Source organism: Lithobates pipiens, unplaced genomic scaffold, assembly GCF_037356315.1.
Source record: "Lithobates pipiens isolate NorthernLeopardFrog02 unplaced genomic scaffold, aLitPip1_a1.2 Scaffold_28, whole genome shotgun sequence".
Lineage (NCBI taxonomy): Eukaryota > Metazoa > Chordata > Amphibia > Anura > Ranidae > Lithobates > Lithobates pipiens.
Window position 1 is genome coordinate 190,186,410 of NW_027507789.1, and position 20,923 is coordinate 190,207,332.

Consider the following 20,923-nt stretch of genomic DNA (forward strand, 5'->3'; position numbering starts at 1 on the left):
TAAACATAATACATCCTACCTTAAATAAGGTGTGATAGTGGACTGGCAGCCAATGCAAGGCGCAGAGGACAGGGGGGATATGATCCCTCAACGGGACAACCATGAGCAGCCTAGCCACATTTTGAATAAGTTGAACTGCAGAGAGTTGCAGCTAAAGAGAGTTGCAGTAGTCTAGGCAGCTACCTATCGTGGCACAGATGACAGTTTTTTTGTCCGAGATATCCAGATATTTAAACAGCCCCCTCGGGAGTTTTAACTGCCAGTGACATGCACTAACGACCTTTTTTATCTGAGGGGCCAGAGTTAAACCTGAATCTAGGATGAATCCCAGATCATGGACCTGGGGGGCTGCCTTTGGAGCAGGACCAAATGAGGGAGGCCAAGGTGGAATATCTAGGGGGGGGTGGCCAGATCGCTGAAGATGATCACCTCAGTTTTGCAGTCATTAAGTTTCAGGAAGTTGGCAGACATCCATGTATTGATTACCTCCAAACTGGCAAGTGTGGCATCAGCCGTCTGGTTACTAGGAATCTTCAGGTAAACCTGGGGGGTCTTCCGTGTAAACATGGTACTGGACGGCTTGGGACTTTAGCAGGTCGGCAAGGGGCCTCATATAGATATTTAACAGCAGGGGTGAAAAGGCAGAGTCCTGTGGCACTCCGCAATCCAGGGTGGTATACTTAGAGTAGAAGGGGCCAGTCTTGACTCCCTGAACTCTGCCCTCTAAAAAAAGAGGCCACCCATTCCAAAGCCGACCCGCTCATACCCAAAACAGATCTCAACCGCTCCAGTAGGATTCCATGATTTATGGCATCTAACACAGCTGACAGGTCCAAGAGAACCAGAACTACTGAGTCACCCCTGTCCAAGCTGTGAAGGACATCATCATAAACACAATATTCATAATATTTGAGCATCCATGTGAAAATCTTTCCATTCATGCAAAGAGATCAGTCAAAGGACATTTGGAGATGGACACTGGTGACACAGGGGATCTGACGGATTATAAAGTTCCGGCCAATGGTTTTGTTGATCCATGGGGACAAAGCATTGGTGAGTAGTTATAATCCTCATCTCCATAGGCAGGGATAAGCAGATTGTCTACGCTAAAAAGGTGCAAAATTGTATGGGTCTGATTAGTTGTTTCCACAAAACCAATTTTCTCTGAATATGGCCAGCTTTAGATTAGTATTTATCCATCACTAAAATTATATAGTCCTTTGCAGCCTATTCCATTCTAGAAAAAAATAATTTGTTAATATACAAACAAGCAAAGAAAAACTCTTTATTGTCCTCCGATGCGGGAACTTGTCTACAAAATGTGTCAAAACAGAAAGTAATTAACTAATCAAATAATGTATGTATGTAAATGTGTAATAATATTCAACAAAGAAAGGAGAGTAGAAGCAGTATGGGGCTGGTTCTGCACACAGCAGTGTTATTACAATGCATGGAGGTAACAGAACGTCAATGCTTAGGGCATCTTGGAAAGAAGACATATGAAAACAAGTGGTTCATCAAGTGGTTTTGCTTTTCCTGCATTTATTTTTGATATATTTGGACCTTTATGAGCAAATGCAACTGCAAAGGAGAGCAAGAGAATTATTTGCAAATTAAGTAACTTAGAATCTTCTAGTCGCCTCCACATTCTCTGCACGTTTATGAACTGCATATTGCACATTTCAATGGCAGTGTTGCGCATGAGTTAAATATTTTTTCAACAGTTCTGTAAAAAAAAGTATTACAAATTAGGAGATGTTTGGTAAAATGCAGGCAAACATCCTTCTTCAAAATACGGACAGTTTCTAAAGTAATGACATTTTTGCAGGGTACTTTTTTCCCCTTCAAATAAGTGGAAAATTGCGGGTGTGTGTTATACACCGATTGCTGCTGTCTCTGAGGGAAGAGGAGCGAGCGCCAATGAATTACATAGAGCCGCGATCTCCTGTGTAACCGGCGCTCCGTCACTCACAGCCACGCCTCCTGGCTCCGCATTGGGCCACTGTTCTGTCTATCATATGAGAAGGGCCAGGAGGCGTGGCTGTGAGTGACGGAGCCGGGTACACAGGAAATCGCAGCTCTGTGTAATTCAGCGGCACTCACTCCTCCCCCCCCCCCCCTCGGAGACATCAGGGATAATCCAACACAGGCAAGGCTGCAATGATGGGTAAGGTGAGGCTGCAGATGGGCACTGAGCAGGCTGCATTGTTGGTCAATTTAATGGCTGCAGATGGGTACTGAGCAGGGTGCATTGTTGGTCAATTTAATGGCTGCAGATGGGTACTGAGCAGGGTGCATTGTTGGACAATTTGTAGGCTGCAGATGGGTACTGAGCAGGGTGCATTGTTGGTCAATTTAATGGCTGCAGATGGGTACTGAGCAGGGTGCATTGTTGGGCAATTTGTAGGCTGCAGATGGGTACTGAGCAGGGTGCATTGTTGGGCAATTTATAGGCTGCAGATGGGCACTGAGCAGGGTGCATTGTTGGGCAATTTGTAGGCTGCAGATGGGAACTGAGCAGAGTGCATTGTTGGGCAATTTATAGGCTGCGGATGAGCACTGAGCAGGGTGCATTGATGGGCAGTTTAGAGGCTGTGGATGGGCACTGAGCAGTTTCCTTAAACGTCCCTCCTAGAATTGGGGTGCGTGTTATACGCCTGTGCATGTTATACACCGATAAATACGGTAGTTTCTGTACTGCTTTTGGTGACTTTTGGGTGCGATTTGTATAGACATCTGTGCAGCAACTTGCACAGATGTCTCTGAAATCAAACACCGAAGTTGAGACTGACATGCGGGAAAGAAATCGTGAATCCCGCTTACAATCCCGCTGTTAGTGTGAACCTAGGCTAAAGTGGATGTAAAATCGACTCATGAAATTTGAGCTGGGCACATCTATCTCTAGTGTTTTCTTATCTCTCTCCAAAGCACTAAGTCCAGTGTTTTTATGCTGCTCCATTCTTCTGTTATCAGCATGATAACTTCTGACAAGTTCTCCATCAATCGAGATAAAAGCAGCCTGAAATTTGTGTCGAGGGAGGTTGCTATAAGTAAATTAGCAGAGAGCTTGTCTATTCACAGCACAGCCCTGCACATTCTTTCCTCCCTTTGCCTATGTGAAAAGGGTATGTGCCTTTCCTCCAATCAGCTGTCTTGGGAGACAGGAAGATAACATCTCTAACAGGATGTGCACTTTCAAAACAATAGAGCAAGTTAAAGACAGCAAATATACATGTAAACTTATGTAGGATGATTTGTTTCATTTCTATGTATCATCTGAGGCTGTTCACTTCACTGGGTATATGTGAGGGTTTACATCCACTTTAAAGTGGTTGTACACCCTCTGTACAACCAATTTTACCTACAGGTAAGCCTATATTAAGGCTTACCTGTAGGTGGTGCAAATATCTCCTAAACCTCCACGGTTTAGGAGATATTTACGAAAAAGCCGATCGCCAATGACTAGGACGCATGTGCCGATGTTATCGGTGCACGTGCACTTTAGAAAGGGCATACCGGAGTCCGTGGCATCAGAAGGAAGAGGAGTGAAGATGGACACTCCCTGCTAGTGGAGACAACAGTGACATTGCGGGCTTCGGTTTTAGGTAAGTGACACATAATGGGCTACTATGCGATGCATAGTAGCCCATTATGCTTTACCTTTACAGGGAAATAAAGAGGAAGTAAAACCCATCAGGGTACATTTTGTAAAGCGCTGTGCAAATGGTTGGCACTATATAAATCCTGTGAAAGAATAATAATCAAAGGTTTTTTGCAAAATGGTCAGTAAGAAAGTGCTGAAACGTATATATGTGTTTATGGTTAATTGCAAGTCCCTGAATCCCCGGTAAAACTTTAGCTTGCCCTTCCTGAACATCCCTATTGGCCAGTGAAGCAGCTCATTATTCTTTCTATTGATCTATCAGAACTATATCATCTTTAGTGCAGCTGAGCCTGGAGACCCAAAGCTCTTAAATCACACAGCAATGGAAGTTGAGAAGCAGGAAGAGGACCGGGCAGCCCTGCAATGAAGATTTCTACAGAATCCAGCAGCTTGCACATACATCATAGCACATACTTCATTATAGGCAAGTAATGTAACTGAAGCTGTAGAGAAAAAATATTTTAGCTACACTTCACCTTTACCTAAAGAGTCTTCATAATACCTCCCAGGATGTTTGTTCCTTATTTTTGTTATCTTTAGTTTGCACTCTTTCTTTGCAACACTGGTGCCCTAGAGGCAATTGCATAAGAAACACTGCATGGTCTTCAGATATTTGCATTGTGTTTCTTTATATGATCTAAGTTACTCCTACAATCTAAAAACATTGGCAAACCACATTTCTACCCAAATGGGCTCTACGCAAATTCTTCGTCTGCCTGTGTACCTGTGGTAGGGATATTACATTGTCTATGTACCTATAGCAAATTGTCTCTGTATCTAAAGCACTGCAGAATTTCAGAAAAAAAAAATCACATACTTAATAAATATATAATCTGTATTACTTGAATAGAATGTCACTGATCCTGAAGCTGTAGCTGAAGACAGTTTAGTAGTGTAGATGAATGCAGGAGTTGTCACATTTAGCAAAGCAATCTTAAAAAAAAAAAAGAGTACGTGACTCTTTTCCATGAGAAATCTGTGTACACCGATGAGTTTATACCAAGCTATACAGCATGCTGTTATTTTTACACATGTAATCACAATATAACAATCTTTCTTTATGCCGTAGAGGAATGTTGTGTGTAGCTCGGTCTTGTGAGCAGAAGTGGCCCCATGTCTGCTATCAGAGTCACATGTGATGTGATGCGCATTAGATGAGCACAGCTATAGCCTGGCATTCAGTCCAGTCGCTTTTTTCCATCCTGCTGCTCTCAGTTTGTTCTGCCAGGATAGCAGAGAAAGAGCAATTCTGTCTACCGCTTCACTGCACCCTGAACATCAAAATATTTCCAGTTCTGCCCATTTCTCTCATACAGTGCGATTAAATACTGGCATTAATATATGTTCCTTAAGCATGTTAACAAAGCGGATATTTATACCACTACTACTTTCCCTTATAAACAAGCTGGGCATCATTTATATCAGCTTGCTCTGACATTTAAAGAGAACTCCAGGCAACAATCAATCAGTACTGATGACACCAGCCACTGTGCTAATATAAAGTCCATTCAATTTACTTTTTATCTATGTGCTGCATAATCACTTGAAGCCAGATCCATCAATCGTTTCTAATGCAGCATACACACGATCAGACTTTCCGCCAACAAAACCATGGATTTTTGTTCAAAGGTTGTTGCTCGAACTTGTCTTGCATACACACGGTCACACAAATGTTGGCCAACAATTATGAATGTGGGAACGTGGTGACGTACAAGACGTACAACGAGCCGAGAAAAAGGAAGTTCAATAGCCAGTGCGGCTCCTCGATTCTGAGCATGCGTGGACTTTTGTGCGACGGACTTGAGTACACGTGATCGGAATTTCCGACAACAAAGTTTTGTTGGCGGAAAATTTGAGAATCTGCAATCAAACATTTGTTGGCGGAAAGTCCAACAGCAAATGTTCGATGGAGCGTACACACGGTCGGACTTTCCAACAACAAGCTCACATTCAACATTTCCCATCAGAAAATTCATACCCCGTGTGTGCGGCATTAGTGCTTCTGGGTGGAATTGAGCATCTTGTCATCAATATGTGTTGTGCCTTTTCTTAGAAGGGATGGGGATGGGGCCTGAAACTTGGGAACACGGCTTACATTTTTCATTTGAAATTTAAAGGCCTTCCTTTATAATATATAAACTCAGTTACAGTTTTGGTTTCTCAACCTGCTTTTCTTTTCACTCTGGAGATCATGCCTTACTATGAGTTTTGTTTCAACAGGGGTGATTGCACAGCCATCATTGCATGAACAGACCCAAAAGAAATGTTCTCCTTCATCACTTGCACTCCATGACACTTCCACACCGCTTCCTCTGCTGACATTCCCACCACCTCTCTGAACTTGAAAAAATTCCCTGCACTGACCATAACCCATCCTCTGTTCACTGACAGCACAAACACTCCCTGCCCCTGACCTGCGCTCCCCAGATTACTACTACCCTAGGGATGTGACCGCAGAACCCCCAGTCGTATGCCTTTGCCTAGCACAAGCTCACTGCTCCCTACACCCTTTTAAGGTGCCAACACACCAGAGAGCCAGCCCTTCCTCCAGCCACTGCTACCAGTGGAAATGGCAGCCTGCTATAGTCGTCTCCTGACAAAAGGGACCATGTCCTGAAACATAACTATGCCCGTTTACATCACATATGATGTCATCACGACCATCCAGTTGGCCTGCAACACTTCCTTGCTGTCCACAGTAGTTATCATCCATGTCATATATACAGTCTGCTACTTCTGTTGGCTCTTCCTCGTGTTCCCCTGGTATACTTCCTGGTTCCAAGCAACTTACATCACATCCATCCAAAGGAACTTGCCAACCATTGACCACCTGGAAGGTCTCCAACTGCTGGAGAAATATTGATGTGTTTTTCAATACCTTGAACATGTGAGTGCATAATTATTGTTTTTCATAAAAAAAAAAAAAGAAGAAGGTTTTAATAAATATGACACTTAGCAGAACTTTTCTCTCCTTTTTTCATCTCTTCCTCATTGCCTATGCTGTGCAACTTATCGGAGCTTTGAGTGCAGTCTGAGGAGGAGACCAGTGCAAAACCAGAGACGGTCATCACACATTTAGATTTTTAGATGCACTTTCATTTTCGAGACCACATAAAAAAATTACAGATCTATAACTGGTTCCTGTGTAAAACTGTAATCTGCTAAAAAAAACATTAGCATGGGTAAAAACCCATCGTTTTTTTTTGTCATCTGTGTCCCCTTTACGTCCTGTCCTGTAAACACTGAAGCAAATAGTCTAAGGTGGTAATTACACATATGCATCATGGCACACACGTTACAACACTTCAAAACACGTTATTCTTTGGTTTCTGTGGGTCTGGTTTACCGTTCAGGTTTTTTTTGTTATCCATCGGTATGTGTCACTGGCCCACAGAAGTTACAAGGAGTGCATGAAAACACATCTTCTCATTAAGAAAATGACAGGCCCTTATTACAACTTCTGAGATTCCGCGCACATAACTTGAGAAAAAGCACAATGAATCTGCGCACAAATGCTTAAAAACGTGCACTGAAAATCACATGAAAAATAGAAGAGCATAGGTATAAAGCCAGCCCTAGAAAGCGGTCACCAGAAAAACTGTCCTGAATATTTCTCTTTTTTTCCTGTGATGGTAACAACACTTGAACTCAAAATGTTATATTTTCCCTCATCAGTCAATGGTCACCCCTGACAGGGGTTCTAATCCCATCCAACCTTGTCTAAAGAGTTTCAGCTGCCCTGTGGCCAGCCAAGGTCCTCATAAAACATCCATTACATCTTTGTAGTATTACCCTGAAGCAATCAAACATTTAAAACAAATGATTGGTTGTTGGATAGCAACATGGTCTAATGTCATATTTCTGGAGTTTCTCTGTTAATGTTACTGCTTTTATTGGTAACAGTATTTTGGTATTATCCAGAGTTTGAATTGGATCTGTCATAAATCCATTACATATCTGTTTCCTATTCCCAAAGATCACCCAGGCTAATCCTTGCAATTCCATGGTTTTAAAAGGGTCTCTTTCTGGTTGATACAAGGTCTGGAATGTAGCAAGTTGCACATCAAAGATTGGTAGCATATCAGAATCGGCATCTGTTCGCTTGGCTCTGGAACGTCTATTGCTGCCAATACATTGCAAGTAATCTTCAAAGAGAGCCATGGCTGCCCGGATGATTGAGGATGGTGGGTGGCAAAGATCAAAGGATCAACAGGCACCCAGAGATGATACATGGACAATGCTGCCTCCAGAGGCCAATACAGCAGGATGGGCAGTATGTTAAAAGGACTACCTCTTTGCAATATCTCATTGGCCAGGAGGATGGAAAGGGGGGGGGGGCGTGTTTACAAATGGGTCTGGATGAATGTGTAAAAAGGGCACACATGAGGAAATTCATCCCTTTTCGCTGGTGGTTCAAGCTGAGTGGCTGCCTGAGCCACATGGCTATTTATCTTGGTCATCTGAGCCCAGCTTTCAGAAGAAACAAGTCCCACAGAGAGCCTTGTGATAAGTATCTTTGATTCTTGTATTATATATTCTGGTTATGTGATTTGTAATATCTTTCTTGAGTATTCTCATGTTAGTGTTTTTTTCCTATCTTATTGGGAAATAAATAAGATTTTGTTTTATTAAGCCGTGTGCTTGGTTTCATAGCTAAAGTTCTATTATTGTGATAGCAACAGTAACATGTGATTAGACAAATTATTACAAAGGTACAATAATATTTATTGTACCAATTACTTCATTGGTTGAGAACTAAATGATATGCACAGAACACCATTGTGCTGTGTACAGTTGTTATTATAAACCAAAAACCATTCACAAGCAGTCACTTCTCATAAAATATGTGCTGTGAGATATCCAGGTGCTGCCATTACTTGGCTCTCATGCTGATCCAATGGGTGCAATACCGAGTCTCTAAACTGGAACAAACATAAAGCAATCAAATCAGAGTGAAGTAAGAAATCTGGATGTGTATTGCCTCCTGACCAGTGACTTATGCCACATACACACGACCGGACTTTTTGACAGCAAAGGTCCGACACAACAAATCCGTCTGACAATTTGATCGTGTGTGGGCTCCATCAGACCTTTGCTTGCCAAAAATCTGACGGACTTTAGAAATAGAACATGTTTTAAAAAAAACAGTTCGTCTGTATTCTGGTCCGACAGACCAAATACGACGCAAGGGCAGCTACAGCACCTGCCCGTGAGAATGGCCGCAGGGTACTGTACATCTTGCGCTGGCTGCAATAGGAAAAACACCTTTTCCTATTGCAGCGAGCGTGAGAGAGAGGTGACAATGTCCCTTAGGCCTGGTATGGATTTTAAGAGGAACTCCCTACGCCGAAAAATGGCAAGGGGTCCCCCAAGGCCCATACCAGACCCTTATCCGAGCACACAGCCCAGCCGGTCAGGAAAGGGGGTGGGGGTGAGCAAACACCCTCCCTTCTTGAACTGAACCAGGCCCCCCCACCCCAAAGCACCTTGTCCCCATGTTGATGAGGACAAGGGTCTTTTCCTGACAACCCTGGCCGTTGGTTGTCGGGGTCTGCGGGCGGGGGGCTTATCAGAATCTGGGAGCCCCCTTTAATAAGAGGGCCCCCAGATCCCAGCCCCCCTACCCTATGTGAATAAGTATGGGGTACATAGTACCCCTACCCATTCACCTGGGGGAAAAAAGTCAATAAAAAACACACACTAGACAGGTTTTTAAAGTCGTTTATTAGGCAGCTCCGGGGGTCTCTTCCATCTTCGGGGGTCTCTTCCGACTCCTCCGCTCTCTCCGACCTCTTCTCCCACTCTACGGCCTTCTCTCCCGCTCTACGGCCTTCTCTCCTGGACTCCTCCACTATTTTCTGCTCTTTTGCTAGCGGTGGCCTGGTCTCTTCCGTCGCCTTCTTCCCTCTTCTCTTCTTCTGATGTTGACACAAAGCTCTCCCCTGCTGTAATGCTGTGTAAATCGTGCGCAACGACTTATATAGGCATGGGACGGGGTTACCGGGTGATGTCCACCCCTTATGACGTCACCGCCTGGGGCATGCTGGGACTGTGCCGTCATAGGGGGCGGGTCACTGGGTGACAGCATGCCTATACAAGTCGTTGCGCACCGTGTACACAGCATTACAGTGGGAGAGAGCATTGTGTCAACATCGGAAGAAGAGAAGAGGGAAGAAGACAACGGAAGAGACCTGCCCACCGCTAGCAAAAGAGTGGCAAAAGAGCAGAAGATAGCGGAGGAGCCCGGGAGAATAATCAGAGACCGGGAGAAGAGGCCGGAGAGCGAGAGAAGAACCGGAGACCAGGAGAGAAGGCCGGAGAGAGCGGAGGAGTCAGAAGAGACCCCCGAAGACGGAAGAGACCCCTGCAGCTGCCTAATAAACTACTTTAAAAACCTGTCTAGTGTGTTTTTTTATTGACTTTCTTTCCCCTAGGTGAATGGGTAGGGGTACAATGTACCCCAAACTTATTCACATAGGGTGGGGAGTGGGATATGGGGGGCCCTCTTATTAAAGGGGGCTCCTGGAATCCGATAAGCCCCCCACCTGCAGACCCCAACAACCAATGGCCAGGGTTGTCGGGAAGAGGCCCTTGTTCTCAACATGGGGACAAGGTGCTTTGGGGTGGGGGGGCTCTGATATGGTTCGGGGGGTGCTTGCTCATCCCCACACCCTTTCCTGACCGACTGGGCTGTGTGCTTGGATAAGGGTCTGGTATGTACCTTGGGGGATCTCCACTCCGTTTTTTCGGCGTAAGGGGTTCCCCTTAAAATACATACCAGGCGATGGGGCTCGCAAGGTGTCAATCTCGCGGATAAAAGCGGCGAGATTGACTTCCTTTTCTAGTCCCCTTGTAACTCATCATGTTCAAAATGAATGGACTTTAGTCCGTGTGTGGGCAAGTTCATTCATTTGGAAGTCCGTCGTGACTCCATCGAAAGTCCATCGGGAAGACCGGCGGACCTAGTCTGCCGGGAAGTCCGGTTATGTGTGGGCAAGTCCGTTAGTTCAGAAAGTCCATCGGAACTCCGCCGGAAGTCCGTCGGGAAGTCCGTCGACCTAGTCTGCTGGAAAGTCCGATCGTGTGTACGTGGCATTAGAAAAGTACCAAAGCCATTAGCTCATCATAGCAGTCAGGTAAAGAGGCATCTGTAGATAGGTAATGCCATTTGCTTTCAGCATAGAATTCCTTTATTAGCAAAAATACAAACCGTCTAATACGATTACCAAAAATCCTTGGAAAGTAATTGAAAATGTAAAGATCTTTTTATAACAAGCCTGTGCTATTATTGAGTTTATGCACCTTGAAAATCCCTTTGTATAGTTCTTCCTTATGGTTTCTTTAATACAATGGATATCTTAGCAGAATTAAAGTATATCAGGCTATTTACACCCAAGAATTCCCTTTTGTGTCAATTAGTTTTAGCTGAAAAAATGAAAGCCAGTAGCTTCTTATCCTAATGAATGAATGGTTGGGCAGCCAGACAATCTCCATTGCCCGTTCCCTTCCTGCATGCTGAGCATGTAAACATCCCCAGTCATGTCTGCTTTTCATCACACTCTGAACAAATATTCACAGGCCTGTCTACTAATGCCTACAGATTCACAATCCTCAGTGCTGTATCCTCTGGTTTCAGTGACATTGACCAAATGTCCCCAGCTGTGTCAGCTATTTACTGCACTGAGCATCCAGCTAGTCTCAGTGGTCACCAACGCTCTGTAAGAAATAAACTTTATGGTTACATCTTGTTTTAACCCATACAAAAGGAAATAATAAAGAAATTATAATAACTTCTCTGTCAAGATCAATGGCACATCTATCAGTCCGTCCCCACATGCCAGGGTGCTAGGGGTAACCTTAGACTCTGAACTGTCCTTTCAGTCCCACATCCAATCCCTGTCCAAATCATGCCGCCTTAGCCTCCGCAACATTTCTAGAATACGCCCCTTTTTAACTAATGACACCACCAAGCTTCTAATTCACTCCCTGGTCATCTCTCTCTTCAACTACTGCAACTCCCTCCTCATTGGAATACCTTTACATAGACTACGACCCCTTGAGTCAACGAATACAATTCAAAGTACTCACAATAATTTACAAAGCCATCCATAATTTTGCCCCCAGCTACATCATTAACCTAATTCCAAAATATCAACCAAGTCGCTCTCTTCGGTCACCCTAAGACCTCCTGCTCTCTAGCTCCCTTGTCACCTCCTCCCATGCTCGCCTCCAGGATTTCTCTAGAGCTTCTCCAATCCTTTAGAACTCTCTACCCCAATCTGTCAGACTGTCCCCTAATCTATCCTTCTTTAGACGATCCCTAAAAACCCTTCTCTTTAAAGAAACCTATCCTGCTTCTAACTAATACATTGTTTTACTTCCACCATTAGCTCACCCCCACAGCTATTTACCTTTTGTATCAATTGACCCTCCCTTTTAGATTGTAAGCTCTAATGAGCAGGGCCCTCCGATTTCTCTTGTACCAAATTGGAATTGGAATGCAACTATGTCTGCCTTCATGTAAATCCTATATACCGGTAATAATTCTGGAATTTAGTTTATTTTTCAATTCTGGACGGCTATCAAAAAGTTTATTCAAATGTAATGCATATCTTGAGCAAAGGGATTTTCCTTGGATGTTCCCTTATACCAGCAATCACAACCAATGCAACGTCAAATGATGGTGTCACACTACTGCAATAGATTCTCTCACTGTAAAGTAAACAAGTAATTTGACAGTAGAAACTTAAGTTATGAATTTATGGGATAGTAAGGAAACCCTAAAGGTCATTTACACCAAATTAGATTTTAGCAGTGTGGGGAATGATGCGTCGCCTGCAGTTGCATATCTCCTGCAGCCTACATGAAACAGCTACCCCCTCACCTTTATTTTTTCTGAAGGTTCAGGCAGGTACAATGTGCTTAGGCATGTGCCTGCTCTATCGTCTGGCTGATATTCAATCCTGCAGCTGATGGATGCAAGAATCAATACAGGTGCTAGTTTTAGATCTATCTGTGGTCTATTACTGGAAGCTATTCCAGTAATTAATTTGATGCTTTAGTTATGGTTTGGCATACATCTGATATCTGCTACTGATCTCCCATGTTGGCTTGTTTTCTGTCTAGTGCTTTTAGTCAGCTGTACTTGCTTATAACTGGATGCTGTTGTCTGTAGTCTGCCCTGATTTTTTGCTCGATTCTCCAGCCTAATTTTTTCAACACCTATCCAGGACTGAACACGAGTACGGCTCTGCCATATTATTTGTACTTGGCGTGTTGTGTGAGGATATGTTGTCAGCAGCAAGGCAATTCTTTCTGAGGACCTCATGCTACTCCTGTTGCTTTACTCATCCTTATCACCAGGGGTTCAGATGAAGACCAGATACCTAGCTTCCCTCTCACTGGCAGCTTGTTTATTCTGGATCAATGAAAATACTGATGCCAGAAACAGCCATGAATTTTCAAAAGGGTTTCGGTAATAGCATCCATTGAATTTCTCCCTGTACAGGTATAAAATAAATGATAAGTTTACCTTTTTACATTTTCTAAATCTGTAATATTGTACGCTTTATTGTATTGTATTGTATGCTTGCTGTGCATCCTCTTTTTACTCTTTTGTTTTACTAGGTTATTATAGTTCAATGCTTTTCTTTCTGATTTGGTTGCCATTGATCTGTATACAAAAGAACCTTTGTGTAAACAGAAAAATAACTGCAGGAATTTCTCTGAACTTACTTTAAACTACTGATGACTGCAAAATTGGAGGGCATCAATAGATATATGCCCACCATAGGATATTGATCCTATAGTTCTCTTGAAGACCACACTAACATTTTTTCTACATCAATAGCTTCACCCCAGAATCCAACGGCAAACTTCATAAGTGTTCCAATAAAGAAAAAAAAGAAAAGAAAAAGAAAAGAGTTAATCATTAATTGTTGAAGCAAAGAATATCCCCCCCCCCCCCCCCCACACACAAAATAGCAACTGTGATGTTGCTTAGGACATCAAGCCAAGGCATCTGTATTCATAGACATCACGGTGTACAAAATGCACAATTGACAAACGCTGCTTTCTACGCATAGTTTCAATACATAGCTGCAAGCCAAGTGTTTCCAACAGTGCTTTACAATTTGCTAGTTCGCAATCACAGAATTCACCTCCTTTCTCTAAAATACAAATATTTGTTACCGAGTCTTCTTGTTTTATGAAACTCAGTTAGACGTATTCTGCCAACACAAGTAGTAATTTGTCTATGTTGAGGGAAATACATAGGCTACCATTTGCCAGACATCCTTCTGAAAATACTAGTCTCTTTATGGCTTGGGTTTGGCAGAACAAGCATACAGATTAGGAAAGTCAGAATCAAGTCAAAACTTGAAATCTGCATTACTTGTTTTAAATCAGAGGCAAGTGCCAAAGTCAGTGCATATTTATGAAAGCCAAGTATTTTCAGGTTAGGCCTTAGATCCTCCAACGGTATTCTCTTGCCTAAATTTCAGACTTGCTTCCCCTCTGGTAGTTTTGTGTGTCCCTATCCATCATTGTATGTTACAGCTCTTCCTGATGCTTTCGCCATAATGTAAAAAGGAATAAAAAATCCATATTGGAGAATGGGAATTTCTGATACTGGCCAGTGCCTCTTGCGCTGCCTCCCAACTTCTGAGCACATGACAGTAGCAAAATATAAATATAAAGTTGCTTACATTCTAAAGACCCATACTTTAAAAATTTGAATAATGGCAGGGCCACAATATTTGTCATAGTTATAAACTCAGGAGATGGAAGACATGGCATGTTTAAGGCAACAACTGTCAGACATTCAATGAACTTTGTCCCCAAACTCTCAAACTAAAGTGTTGAGCACAAAAGAAGTTAAACGAAATAAGATATCATTCTGCGTTTTTATGAAATGTTTGCTAACCAGTTTACGACTCCATATTTACATTCTGCATTAGCTTACTCCTTTAAACATTACAACCTCTCCATCACCTGCAGCATGAGAAGAAAGCTGCACAAAATCATAACAGGAAGCAGCAATCCTACCAACTATAACCTTTACTTTGTTCTTACAATAAACCAAAAAGCGAAGAAAGAATAATGGATTTTACTGGTACATATGAAATGACACACGCAAAATTATTTATAAATAAATATTTTTTGATTTTTTATTCTTGCCTCTTAAAAATATGAGTAAAAACAATTGATTTATATTTTTCCATGGTTCAGTGTTAAAGTCTCAGATTTTATAAAAAAAGGTGTTTCCAACATCTGCACAAATCACATAACTTGTATTGCGTTTTTAGATCTGCGAGGTCAATGCGTTTTTCATGTATAATGTCTTCAGGACCATATCTTGGGATCCAAACAAAAGGACCATATCTTGGGATCCAAACCTGGCTAAATAAGAGTACAAAACACCATCTCAAGATAACATTATATTACATAAATAATATTATCACCATTTGCACTTCTTCACCTACCAAAACTAGCCCTGGGGATGTGTTCTGTCCCTCCTCGTCTCCTGTACTTGGCACACTAGCATTGCTCCAATTTCGGTAGATGGAGACGTGCAAATGGTGTTAATGTTAATATTTATGCAATATAATGATATTTTAAGATGGCAATTTGTATTCTTATTTAGCCAGGTTCAACTCTTGCTTGGATTCCAAGATATTGTCCTAAAGAAGCTATACATAACAAACATATTGACCCTGTGGATCTAAAAACGCAATATTTGTGCATATGTTGGAAATTCCCTTTAATATAAAATTGGAGACATGAACATTGTACCACAGCAACATATATTGTTTGCATTCATATTTTTTAAGATCAAGAATAATAAATATAAAAATATAGTAATAGGAATAATAATTCATAATAGTAATAATATAGTGTCATCTCATATGTACCAGTAAAGTCTGATATTCTTTCTTCACGTTTTGGTTTACTTTATGAGGCTGTTGTAAATGGGGATGAGCTTATCTACTAGACTCTGTTTTTACAGTGAGAGGTAGAACAATTTTTGAAGTTTGGTGCAAGAGAATTCTTCTGTTTCTAGTTTTCTTTCCAATGGCCTAAAATAGAATGTTATGAATTATCCTGGGGCATGAAGAAAAATCGGAGTGTTAGATCCTGAACATACTATTGCCAGTGGCAGCTACTGATTGTTTGTATAGTAGAAACCTGCTTGGTGAAGCTTATGAGCACCATCTGCCTTTCTGTAAATGGCTGTGACCTGAAGCTAATCTAAAAAGCTTGCAAGTTACTAAAACATTCAGAAAAGTAGTCCTCAACAGATGGCGCCATTTCATTTATTAATTTTTTTTTCTTTAACCTATGCAGATTTAATATACATGGACCTGTGGTGTCACTCAGGAACACAGACAAAAGCTTACAAACCTTTTTTCCAAAACTGAAACATAATTTGAGTAGCTGATCACATATTTAAAGTGTTATAGTGACTGCACAAGACAGTAATTTCATGACAAAAAAAGTTTCCAAAAAACATAACCCGGGATTTTCCACAAAAAGTAATTGTACCCAATGACAGAAAGTACGTGGAGAGGGAATATCACCTATACGTAATAGCTATATATATTTTCAGTTAGTAGATCCAAGGCACGTATTTCAGGATTTTCCAAAGCTGGAATGATACCTCTGTAAGGTTTCCTAGGTTTTTCAGGGACTCCAGTAGTGCTTTGCACTGGAATTTGTAGGTTTACACACCAGCCATGGCAATAATAAAAGTGGGTCCCACAGTCCTAACTTAAATTTAGGTCTTATAATATGAAGACTACAAATAAAGCAAAATAAGCAGTAACAAACAGCAGTAACAGCCCAAGTGGGGTAGGAAGCAGAGAAATGGAAGGGGAGTCACTCCATCAGACTCAACCAATAACTTGAATAACACACATAGGTCGAATGACACTAACTATACACTATATACAGTATCTCACAAAAGTGAATACACCCCTCACATTTATGTAAATATTTTATTGCATCTTTTCATGTGACAACGCTGAAGAAATGACACTTTGCTACAATGTAAAGTAGTAAGTGTACAGCTTGTATAACAGTGTCAATTGGCTGTCTCCTCAACATTAACTCAACAACACACAGCCATTAATGTCTAAACCACTGGCAACCAAAGTGAGTACACCCCTAAGTGAAAATTTCAAAATTTGGCCCAATTCGCCACTTTCCCTCAACTTGTATCATATGACTCGTTAGTGTTACAAGGTCTCAGCTGTGAATGGGGAGCAGGTGTGTTAAATTTGGTTTTATCACTCTCACATACTGGTCACTGGAAGTTCAGCATGGTACCTCATGGCAAAGAACTCTGAGAATCTCAAAATAGAATTGTTGCGCTACATAAAGATGGCCTAGGCCAGTGATGACGAACCTTGGCACCCCATATGTTTTGGAACTACATTTCCCATGATGCTCATGCACTCTGCAGTGTAGTTGAGCATCATGGGAAATGCTGTTTCAAAACATCTGGGGTGCCAAGTTTTGCCATCACTGGCCTAGGCTATAAGAAGATTGGCAAGACCCTGAAACCGAGCTGCAGCATGGTGGCCAAGACCATACAGTGGTTTAACAGGTTCCAGTCAGAACAGGCCTCACCATGGTTGACCAAAGAAGTTGAGTGCACGTGCTTAGTGTCATATCCAGAGGTTGCCTTTGGGAAATAGACGTATGAGTGCTGCCAGCATTGCTGCAGAGGTTGAAGGGGTGGGGGCTTGGACCATATGCTGCACATTGCATCAAATTGGTCTGCATGGCCCCAGAAGGAAGCCTCTTTGAAAGATGATGCACAAGAAAGCCTGCAAACAGTTTGCTAAAGACAAGCAGACTAAGGACATTGATTACTGGAACCATGTCCTGTGGTCTGATGAGACGAAGATAAACTTATTTGGTTCAGATGGTGTCAAGTGTGTGGTGGCAACCAGGTAAGGAGTACAAAGACAAGTGTGTCTTGCCTACAGTCAAGCATGGTGATGGGAGTGTCATAGTATGTGGCTACATGAGTGCTGCCGGTACTGGGGAGCTACAGTTCATTGAGGGAACCATGAATGCCAACATGTACTGTGACATACTGAAGCAAAGCATGATCCTTCCCTTCAGATACTGAGCCATAGGGCAGTATTCCAACATAACGACCCCAAACACACCTCCAAGATGCCTACTGCCTTGCTAAAGAAACTGAGGGCAAAGGTGATGGACTCGCCAAGCATGTCTCCAGACCTAAACCCTATTGAGCATCTGTGGGACATCCTGAAATGGAAGGTGGAGGAGCACAAGGTCTCTAACATCCACCAGCTCTGTGATGCCGTCATGTAGGAGTGGAAGAGGATTCCAGTGGCAACCTGTGAAGCTCTGGTGAACTCCAAGCCCAAGAGGGTTAAAGTGGTTGTAAACCCTTACAGACCACTTTAACCTACAGGTAAGCCTAGATTAAGTATTACCTGTAGGTGCTTGAAATATCTCCTAGACCTACACGGTCTAGGAGATATTTGCAAATCGCCATAAAGCGATTTCTTCTGTGCGTGCGCTGGAGTTAGAAAGGGCACGCTGTGCCGTTTCTAGCTCAGGTCATGGCGTGACTGGTGGCTCCCACGTGCATGTGCGGGAGTGACATCCATGACATCACATGACTCTGGCCAATCACAGAGCCGGAGTTCACGGCCCCGGAAGGAAGAGGGGTGAAGAATGGATGCTCGCTGCTAGCAAGGAAGACGGGGACATCATATTTTGATAAAAGAACATACTTGTAACAACTTAAATCAAAACAATTGAGGTGTGGCACCATATATACTCTTAATATTAGATCAATATCATACCAATCACACACAGAGCATATATTGTGCTTAAAGCAATTTATATGTGTGCAAAAGTCTCAAGTGCATCAGTCTCTTTGTCTCTTGCACTTAATGTGCTATTTATACTCTTGCACCCAACATATCCTCTCTTACACTCCTCCACCTTGAGTGTTCCACCAACACCAGTTTTGCTCTCCCCTGGTATATATAACCTACAAAAATGTAAGGTCATAAACAGCTCAAGTCCCCTTTAAATGGAATCCCTTACATTTCAGCGGATTAAGGTACAGGTCCCCTTTAAATGGAATCACATAAACCCAGCGGATTATAGCCCCAGCATATGCACCAAACCGATCTCCTGAGGAAGTCACGTGTCTTGAGACTAAACACTTAGGGGCAGGGAAATTTGGATAACGTTATCACGCAAGTCCAGGAAGTGTGGTATTTAATATAGCCAGTCAGAATTGAATACTGGCAGTGTATTTACTTGTAATGCTTGTATATGGGATCGCATTTAATGGATTAAATGGATTAATGGACATGCTAGAAAGAGGAGGAGAGGAGCAGAATTGGTCTAAATTACTGGAATTACAGTACTCCATTTAAAGAGGATGGATACTGGAATGCACTGAGCATATGCTGGTGCTATAATCCGCTGAACATACAGTATGTGATTCCATTTAAAGGGGCCTGAAACCTTAATCTGCTGGACATAAAGGATTCTATCCAAAGAGGAACTTAGCTGTTTCTTACATGTTTGTAGGTCATTAGGGGTGCAACGGATCGAAAAACTCACGGATCGTATCGTTCCTCAGATCAGAGTCACGGATCGGATAATTTTTCGGATCAGCAAATAATTGAATTTGCAAAAATCTGTGAAAATTCCACCACCATATAGTCCCCACTGTAATAGCCACAATCTCCCCCCACTGTAATATTGGCTGAGTATGGCTGGGTATGGCTGAGTATTGCAGAGTATGGCTGGGTATCGCAAAGTATTGCAGAGTATGGCAGAGTATGGCTGGGTATTGCAAAGTATTGCAGAGTATGGCAGAGTATGGCAGAGTATGGCAGAGTATGGCAGAGTATGGCAGGGTATGGCTGGGTATGGCTGGGTATGGCTGGGTATGGCAGAGTATGGCTGGGTATGGCTGGGTATGGCAGAGTATGGCAGAGTATGGCAGAGTATGGCAGAGTATGGCAGAGTATGGCAGAGTATGGCAGAGTATGGCAGAGTGTGGCAGAGTATGGCAGAGCATAGCTGCCGTCATATATTACCGGGTGACCGCACAACTGGTGTTGGTGGAGCACTCAAGGTGGAGGAGTAGAAGACAGGATACATTAGGTACAAGAGTATAAATAGCACATTAAGTTAAATAAAACAAAAGGCATAGGGACTGATGCGCTTTTTAACACATGATGGACTTTTTCACACACATATAAATAACTTTATGCATGATATAAGTTCTGTGTAAGATTGGTGTAATATTGATCTAATATATAGTACTACACCACTTTTGTTTTGATTTAAATTGTTTAACGACATGTTGGAGTGTTTTAGGATCTGAGCAGCTTTTTCCAGAGAAATTAATTTGTCTAATTAAATAGCAGTGCAAAGATTTATTATTCACATCATTGTAAGAACCAATTTCAGTGTACCAGATTCAGACCAGATAAATAGTCTGTCTGATTGCCATTGGTTACAGTGTAGTTTTATACAAAACAGATGTTGTGATACAAAATGTCTAGGTTTAAATCTGAAAGATGCAAACCAAAAGCAAATTTAGCATGACTCTAGGCAGCCTTGGCCTACCTAAAACCCTAAACTGCCAGTAGGCACTTAGGGCACCTATTACTCCTGACCGCTAAAGCAAAACTTCAGGGCACCCCAAAGGGTGCAGAGCACAACATTCCCGTGGGGCCTAAACATCACTATTCTCACTCCCTTTTTTATATTATATATGTGTAGTTCTCTTGCATGTGGAGCAGTTTTTAGTGTGAATGCCTGCTCCTTTCCATGCACGTCATTCACAGCTTCAGAGGAGTCAATCTGCCATTGCAAATCACTTGAAATAGGAAAATATGAAGCTCAAATTGCCAGCAGGAATAGAAACTCACGTTGACAGTTCAGCTTTTCTAACTTCAGGTACACTACCCTGCTGCGTGACTTTAACATTTTTGTTTAAAGAATCATTTTAAAAAAAAAAGAGAGAAAAATAGAAACAAATTAAGTTGTACCAGTACAATGGCATGGTATTTAAAACAGGAAAATTCTTTCAGATTTCAAAATAAAGCAATGACCAGTGTATCCTTATTGTAGGAAAAAGAAAATCCCATTTAGAATAGCTCCCTGGTAATGGGTTCAGTCCTGGGCAAGCAGTTCTAACTGTATTGTGGGTTGATAGGAATTTCTGTGGACTACTCAACCACAGTG

The 20,923-nt window shown here is 42.2% G+C and overlaps 1 protein-coding gene and 1 pseudogene across 2 annotated transcripts in view; both read right to left on the reverse strand.

Annotated features, from left to right (window-relative positions):
• Positions 1 to 7,825, reverse strand: part of LOC143934955 (ribosome biogenesis protein BRX1 homolog) — a 56,326-nt pseudogene extending 48,501 nt beyond the window's left edge.
• Positions 1 to 20,923, reverse strand: part of ASIC2 (acid sensing ion channel subunit 2) — a 1,070,968-nt gene that overhangs the window by 439,368 nt on the left and 610,677 nt on the right. The gene's annotated exons all lie outside the window — the stretch shown is intronic.